This window comes from Diadema antillarum, unplaced genomic scaffold (assembly GCF_040938485.1).
Source record: "Diadema antillarum isolate AM-2024a unplaced genomic scaffold, OU_Dant_1.0 seq00001815_RagTag, whole genome shotgun sequence".
Classification (NCBI taxonomy): domain Eukaryota; kingdom Metazoa; phylum Echinodermata; class Echinoidea; order Diadematoida; family Diadematidae; genus Diadema; species Diadema antillarum.
This window is the reverse complement of record NW_027272490.1, coordinates 174,142-181,210: the sequence shown is the minus strand read 5'-3', so window position 1 is coordinate 181,210 and position 7,069 is coordinate 174,142.

Genomic DNA, 7,069 nt, shown 5'->3' with positions numbered 1-7,069 from the left:
GGATTAGTTCTAAATATAACAGACACAGTTCACTCCACGCTAGCTCTGTAAGAGTGCCCTATCATTTTAGAGCTCCTTCCCCAGACGGTGTTTTTTCTTCCTTCTTTCGGACTGTCTCACACAATTTCTGCAGTCAGTCTTTTCAGAGGGCCCATTTCGTACAATATGTGTGTGTATGCGTGATTCAGTTAAGATTGCAAACCTGAAAATTTTTAAAGCTTTTTTGCATCTTATTCAAATGTATCTCAAGTTCAGTTATTACTTTTGTAGGTGAAACAAAACAAAACAAAAACAAAAAACTGGTAAAAGGGCACAATACGCCAGAAGTAGGTATGCAATACAACATTCAAAGTCAACAAAGAAAATTACGAGAAGAATGTTTTTGATTTCTGTGGACCTTTAAAGGGAAGTTCCATTCTGATATCATGTTGCTTTGTTGGAAAACAAACACACAAAAATCAGAAAAGTAGATCAGTAATTTTTTTTTTGTGGGGGGGGGAGGGAATCACACACACACACACACACACACACACACACAAGGTTATGAACTGTTAAAGTTCAGAGAGCTAGACAGATAGGCAACTCTATGCGACATAGGTGTTGAGCAGCTTTCCATTCCGTTTGTGCACAAAAAGTCATAAATTTTCATTTTTTTCCCCACGAGAAAAAAATTTCTTCAGACCTGTTCGTAGTATGTAATAAGGAGTAATCCGTGTTTGCATGTCCTTCTCTGTAGATAAGTTTTGTCTGTGACAAAATAATTAGGAAAAATGAAAAATTTGGTGTCTCTGATTTTTCTGTTTTCAAACGAAGCAAGGTAATCAAGATGGACTTTCCCTTTAACCCTATTCCAACTTGGGGGGGGGGGGGTATCATTATGACCCCCCCCCCCTCGACATTTCGCGCCACGATTTCGCAACGCGCAAAGATTTTGCCGCGTCGTTTCATGACCTATTTATTTATTGAAGTCTCCCGCATATTTTGAGACCAAATTGCGACGTCCGGGTACACTGTTCTGATGTTTAGTATAATGTTTTGCATATGCATGTCAACCCAAAAATGGCTCAAATTCATGATATCGTGTGCAAATCCAATGCAAATTGTGTTTTTTTTTGGTTAAATTGATATAGATTAGATTATTTCAACTTTTAACACTAAGCTTGAAAAAGTACTTGCAACAAATTTTGGCAAAAAAAAAAAACAATAGAAAACAAAAGGTCGAAAAAACAATAAGATACATAAGAAATCAACAAAACAATGAAAAACAAAAGAAACTGATTTTGATTTCGCTATCTTTTACAAGAAAATTGTTTGATGTGTCTTGAGGAACTCTGACACAAAAATTTAGGGATCCTTCAGTCATTTTAATGGAGTTATAGGTGGAAATATGATTTCATGCGTAAATTTGCATAATTAATTTACTAAAAATGGAAAGCCAATATTTTTCTCTTGTATGACCATGTAATCTTGTAGGTGACATCCGGCTTTATCGTCAGGCAAAATTTTGCGGCGATCGCGCCATAGGCGGCCGAGATCTGAAGGGGAGGGGGGGGGGGTCAAATTTGACTCCCCACTAAAAACTTGGTCTCATTTTGTTATAGCCCAGTAAAAATATGGGGTTAAGGCGATATATAGCCACGTTCCACTTCACTCCCGTCTCAAACTACAAGATGTTTTCTATGTGGAGTCATTGCGAGACGGCTACCATTGTGAATGCGTCTTTCTTTAAAAGGGTGAATATAAAAAGTTCAGTTAAAGGTCAAAGAGCCCATATTGCACACGGCAAAAGACAACAGAGTCTGTATGAAAGAGGGTTTGCTCTTTATCCTATAGGTTTAACAAAAATAAGATGTGATAGCTTTGTGATTTCATAAATCTATCGTATTTAAGTTCATCGGAAAGAATTTAGTCAAGGAAGTTGGAGTCATCGTCGGCACCAATATCTGAAGCATGTACAGAAAAAATGGAAAAAATATGCAGTCTGTCCTTTTTTTATTGAACAAAAAATCTTAGCGAGAGAACTGTATATCAGTTAATTTACCAATTACAAAGTACTTGACTCATCGGCTGGAGTAAGCCGAAGCTCTTAAGTTTGTTACAACTTCACTACCAATCAACTTCTGTATTTTTCAGGCGTCTATGCCAAATAATTTGTGTAATGAGAAATACTGAAAAATGAAATACCAGTTAGAATATTATCTTAATTATTCCAAATTCTAGAGAAATACTAGTAGCAGGCTTTATTGCTAAAGGAGCAAACTAGATGGTGATGAATTTCATAAGCTAGGTCCACCACATTGTGGTATAGATTTTTAGAAGCAACAATCATATTTTCACACATTAAATCAAAAATCGTTTAGCCATGGAAGCATGAAAACGTATCACCTTTTAACATTGCCAATTTACATGACATTTACCGACTTTCCTGGAAAAAAGCGAACTGCGCTCAGAATGATTATAGTTTTCGAGGTTTCTCAATACCTGATAGAACCACCGTTAATCCATACGCATGTACGGGTAAGATTCATACAGTGTAAAATAAATCATTGTTCCTTACACGACTTGAACTGAGTGTAAAATTTCACGCATCATGTTGAATCGGCTTTGAACTATCATCTTCGGAGTGTATCTACAAGGTTGCAATTCTATGCCTAGTTTTATTTGTTACAAAAGTGTCTTCATGTCTATCATATCCCGTAAATGTTAGCAAAATATATTTCGATGTATGCGATGACATAATGGTTGGAATGTTGCGAATTTCACTGTATATACACCATGTGTATAAATCAATCATTTGCATCATATCACATCTCACCAAATATTATCTATTTAGTAATTGAATTACAAACTAATTGATCACTTGATTTATTGATTGAGAAATTGATTTAACCTTAAGCCTCTTGATAATGTACCCCCTTGTCATCAATATATCTTGTACGGAACAGTCGGTGGGTCATTACGAAAACTACAGCCTAGATCTGCATGGCATTCTTGCTTTAAGAAATAGATCCATGTGGACAACTTATTCATCATCGATCTGCAAGAGAGAGAGAGAGAGAGAGTAGCTGAAATAAATAACTAAATAAATACCGGCTGTTGTCAATTGATTTCTTTACTATGTTAAAAGTGCTTAAAAAGGTTAACATCATCGGTACTTAAATCTTTTCTACTTTGTAACTTTGACTATTCACTCGCGAAATTTCCTGTTCATGATGCTGTTTAGAGATGCTACCCTCGAGTCCTAAGTGTAAAACGCTTTGCTTGCAAGAATGTATTCATAGAGAAGCTAATACTTAATTTTCATTAAGTGCATGACCACACTAAGCATTACCAGTCCGTGGAAAATATACAATATGTAAATTATAGAACAAGTTAGTGGATTGAAATTAATCTTAGCTGAATTACTGTTCCAAATTGCAATAACATGTTTTGACAAGAGTTATAAAAAGTGTCATTATCATTAATAGTCTATCCTAATTACGGCCAAAACTTCGTAACAGGGCTGAAATGGCTATAACGGGTCCCTATTTCCCGATTCCCTATACCTCCCCCCCCCCCCGCCCCTGCTTAATAATGTTTTTATGCCTCCGCCACGAAGTGGTGCCGGAGGCATTATGTTTTCGGGTTGTCCGTCCGTCCGTCCGTCCGTCCTTCCGTCCGTCCTTCCGTCCGTCCGTAATGAATTTTGTGGACAGGGTAACTATCAAAACCTTTTGAGGTATCCTAATGAAACTTGGCATGTATGTGTATTAGGGGGTGAAGTTGTGCCTATCAACTTTTGGGCGCACATGCTCAAGGTCAAAGGTCAAAAGGTCAAGGTCAAATACATAAAATCTTACTATTTCCACCATATCAACGCAATGCCTGAAGATATTTTCTTGAAACTTAGTGTATACATGTATCATCCAATTAAGATTCTCTGGTGAAAGTTTGGGTCATGAGGTCAAAGGTCAAAGGTCAAAAGGTCAAGTGAAAAATATTAAAACTTTACCTTTTTTCTCTGTACCTTGGAAATTGTTCAAGATATCTTCATGGAACATAGTACATATACATGTACTGACTGGCAGTGATTATCTAGAGAATTTAGGGTTCATGGGGTCAAAGGTCAGGGGTCAAAGGTCAATGGCAACACTTCAAAATTTTACTATTTCCCTCATGTTTATGCAATGCCAGCAGGATTGGGTTTTTTTAACACTTGGTGTATGCATGTATAACCTAATAGAGATTCTCTAGAAAGTTTTTTTTTCTTTTGTTTTTGCCTCAAAGGTCAAAAGGTCAAAGATCAAGTGAAAGTGCTGAACTAATTTTTTCCTCCATATCTCGGAAGTGGCTCAAGTTATCTCGAAACATACTACATATTTATGCATGTTCTGCCTGACAGTGATTATCTTATGAATTTTAGGGTCAAAGGCCAGGTGAAAATGGTAACAATCTACTATTCAATACAGAAATTGCACTTTTTCTCCATACCTAGAAAATTGCTCAATGCATAAACATATGAATGGGTCAAAGTCAAGTTTAAAGTCCTTAAATCCCAAATACATGCTCTCCTATTCATCCAATTAAACGTAGGTCAAGGAAGGTGAACATTCAACACATTTGTGACAAACTTGCCATATTAATATTTTGCCAATTTTGTGAAAATGTAATCACACATTGTCCACATGTACTATCTAGACCTATTAGGAGAATCATGCATTATGGCGGAGGCATACCAGTCGCCATAGCGACATTTCTAGTTTTTTTTTACTTTTTTCTTAACATAGGCCTACCATAAAAAAATTTAATGTGTGTGTGTGTGTGGGGGGGGGGGGGAGGGGCTGCAGTCCACCCTCCTGGTTCCGCGGCCCCTGCATCGTGTCACTTCCAGATAGACAAGTCCTCAGGTATTGGGGTGGGGGGGGGGGGGATTCGCGGTCCAGAGAGGCTATCATAATGTAATGTTCAAACAACCACACACACATACACACATACACACAAACACAACCAACTATAATCATGAACATTATTGTTATCATCCACATACACAAACAAGGATATTGATCCGTTTTCAGGAGGGGGGGGGGGGGGGGGGGGGTGTTGCAAAACTTGAAGGATACAAGGGTGCGGAGCAACCGAGCTGTGGAAGATGTCGGGCACGAGGCCCCTGAAAACAACAACAACAACAACAACAACAACAACAACAACAACAACAACAACAACAACGAAAGTAGTTGTAGCTAATAACTTTCTAATTTCGATACATGAAAAATGACAGAATTTGTGTGACAAGAGTACTGCACTGCTGAAAATGCGGTTATAACCTTTCCCTTTAATCCTAAAGATACACGCCTGTCAAAGATATTGATAATGACAAGAAGAGAAGGAAGAAGGAGAAGAAGAAGAAGAAGAAGAAGAAGAAGACGACGACGATCTGTGTTTATGATAACATATAGTACAAGAATACATGTACCACTCATAGAAAATAATCCCCTGTGATTCGGACCTGTGATCTATTGCTTTATAGGCAGCGACACTGCACTATTCTGATGGAATCCCATTTTCTTTGCTCAGTTTTCACTGATAAATATGTAGAGGGTGACATTAATTTGGTAAAAATTTATCATAGCACATATTCCCGTGTGTATTGATAATCACTTTCTCTCGTTTGATAAGTCTTGTCCGCCTAGGACATTTGAACGTCGGAATTTCCGAGCCTAGGCATTTGTTTCCAGTTTATCGTGTCACTGCCGGCAACCAGGGAAAGCCTGGTGGTAGTGTCGCTGCACTGAGAGCAGTAGATCCCATCATGTTTGTTAAAATGAAGATAAGCACTTTGGACCTTAGAAATACAGAGGTTGACATTTTGATATACATTTGTCAGGACCACCCCCCCCCACACACACACACACACTACACACACACATTACTAATCTCTTTTTTGCCAGTACATGTATAACCAATGACTGGAAAAACATCCGTTAAAGGACAAGTTCACCTTCATAGACATGTGGCTTGAGTGAATGCAACAATATTAGTAAAACACATCAGTGAGAGTTTGAGCAAAATCGGACAATCCGTTAAAAAGTTATCAATTTTTGAAGTTTCTGCTCAGTCACGGCTGGATGAAAAGACTACTATAGCTTGTGATGTCACATGAGTACAACGATATAAAGAAAGAATAAAGAAAATTCAACATATTTCTATTTTTATCGCATAACAAAAGAACACTCGACTTCTCTCTTTCAGAGGGCAGGGGGAATGATATTACCCTTAACATACGTCAGTAGCAAGTCGAAAATATGTACATTTTATTCAAAAACTAAAGTTTTGTGAAATTCTCTTTTTATTTTCATTATATAGTTGTACGCATGTGACATCATACACTGTAGTAGTCTTCTCTTCCAGCAGGGACTGCGCAGATACTTAAAATATTCGTAACTTTTGAACGGATTGTCCAATTTTCCTCAAAGTATCACTGATGTGTTCTACTAATATTGCTGCATTCTCTCAATCCTTATATCCTATGAAGGTGGACTTGTCCTTTAATAAAGAATGGGACTCAACCGCCCTCTCTCGATGACTCTTTGGCAATTGATGTAGTACTAGTACCTGTATATTGAAGACGGATTATCAGATATGCAATATGATGAATAAATGATCCAAAGCTCATACTGCAATCAAAGTGGCACGACTATCTATACATAAACCAATGGTTCATAGAGTATGGTTACAGGAGCAGCATGTGCTGCATTCTATGTCCTATTTTTAAGGCCCTGTCACACCTTTCCGCGGGCTTGTTGCGAGTACGGATTTTGCAGCTCGCAGGAGAATTTTCTGCGGGCTGACAAGGATGTTTGCGAGTTCCGTACTTGCGTCTTACTGCTAGACGCGTGCTACTTAGCCGCTACGTGCGTGTGTTCCATGTGACCTGTGTGAGAGTTTCGAAACCGATCCGTTTTCAGTTACGAGCGACATACGGGGACTACGAAGTACCTGCGTTACAGGTGCGAAGTACCTGCGTGGGAGTTGCTTGCGAGGTGCTACCGCTAAGGGCCTCCTCCTGGTGTTCTGCGTGTACCTCTGCGGG